Source organism: Mus caroli, unplaced genomic scaffold (assembly GCF_978045245.1).
Source record: "Mus caroli unplaced genomic scaffold, Mus_caroli_1 scaffold_4, whole genome shotgun sequence".
Taxonomy (NCBI): Eukaryota; Metazoa; Chordata; class Mammalia; order Rodentia; family Muridae; genus Mus; species Mus caroli.
In genome coordinates this window covers 72,703,732-72,705,241 of record NW_028227259.1, presented here as the reverse complement: position 1 = coordinate 72,705,241, position 1,510 = coordinate 72,703,732, and the positions used below count along the sequence as shown (strand labels likewise).

Genomic DNA, 1,510 nt, shown 5'->3' with positions numbered 1-1,510 from the left:
CAGTTAAATAACATCTTCCAGACACGTTCGGCAATACTTTTAAGTGAGAACTTCAAGAATTTTCCATCCTATACCTCCACTAACACAAATAATAGTGAAAGGGGTCTTGAGGTGCTATTTAAGGATATTGCATAGTTTATAATAGAGAAATATTGTCATTCAATCCAGTGGCCTGCTCTGTTATAAAACCACCAGAACAGTGAGGGATGATGCTTACAGAGATGGAAAAAGTTTGAAGCAGAGTGAGATTCCTTTAAAGAAAGAAAAGATGTATATGCCGTCTTTTTCTATGAATCAAGGGGATAAGGTTATAAAATGCTTGTTTGTGGGATAATAAAAAAGGGAACTTAGAATAAATGACTAAACTGATATGTAAATAAAACACTGGGCTTTGATCTGTGAGAGACATAGAGAGAGCTACCTAGAGAGAACTGCTTGGAGAGTGACACAGCTCTTTTAGAATTTTTTTAGCAGGTTTTTCTGACTTTGTTTGGAAAACCCACAAACTATCCAGAGAGCTTTTGGAATTTTTTTCTAGCAGATTTTCTGACTTGGTCAGAAAACAAAAACTTTTTGGAACGCAAACAGAGCTCTTTTAGAATTGTTTTCTAACAGGTTTTCTTACTTTTGTTGGAAAACCAACAAGCTATCCTAAATAGCTATTATAGCTATTTGAATTTTTTTCTATCAGGTTTTCTGAATTTGGTTGGAAAACTCAAGAGCTATATCAAGCAGAGAGAACTATCTTAAGCACCTCAAGCTGAGAAAGCTGTCTTGAGCAGAGAGCTATCTGGAGCAGAAGACAGAGCCAAGAGCTATGAACAGAACTTTCTAGACAGCTATCTTGAGCAGACTACAGAGCCATCAGTCAGTTCACACCCCATCATTGACTTCAAGTTGTTTCCTCCACCACTCCCTAACACACCTTCCTCAGGACCCCCTTTCCAAGCAAAGGCTAGTCCTTGACAAGGAAGTCAAGGCAGAAACTTCAAAAAGCTAATAAGACATCCACAATGGAGAGTGGAGAAGTGAATGCATACATACTTAATTATTTGTTCTCTGGTGCTCTATTGGATTTCTTCCTTACACAGTTTCAGATATCCTAAAGGGGGATGGTGCCCCCTATAATGGACCATGTCTTCCTCATCCACTAACTTAATTAAGATGCTCCTCCATAGACATGATTACTGACTAACCCTGTGTAGATATTCCCCTGTTTAAATTTTCTTCCTATGTGACTCTAGGTAGTGTGAAGTTTACAATTAAAACCAATCATCACAGCAACTAAATGTATTTTCATAATTTTTCTTTTACTGAAGTGACTATTATTCATATTAATTTATTAGCTTATGTTATCATACCATTTGAAATTGTATATTTAATTCTAAACACTTATGTACATCACTTTGAAATTATCTAGTGATTTAAAAATGACAGCATTGATTTCTTAATGTTCTATATGATTCTTTCTTTTGCCTGTTAATGAAACATGATGTTTAACTATATTAAG

General features: G+C 35.5%; 3 non-coding genes across 3 annotated transcripts; all 3 read left to right on the top strand.

The window, feature by feature from the left end:
- Positions 1-440: 440 nt before the first annotated feature.
- LOC115031169 (U7 small nuclear RNA) lies at positions 441-503 on the top strand. The gene has a single exon (XR_003836790.1). It is a non-coding gene; the product is annotated as a U7 small nuclear RNA (small nuclear RNA).
- Positions 504-581: 78 nt separating this feature from the next.
- Positions 582-643, top strand: LOC115031173 (U7 small nuclear RNA). The gene has a single exon (XR_003836794.1). It is a non-coding gene; the product is annotated as a U7 small nuclear RNA (small nuclear RNA).
- Positions 644-657: 14 nt separating this feature from the next.
- LOC115031172 (U7 small nuclear RNA) lies at positions 658-719 on the top strand. The gene has a single exon (XR_003836793.1). It is a non-coding gene; the product is annotated as a U7 small nuclear RNA (small nuclear RNA).
- The last annotated feature ends 791 nt before the right edge of the window (positions 720-1,510 follow it).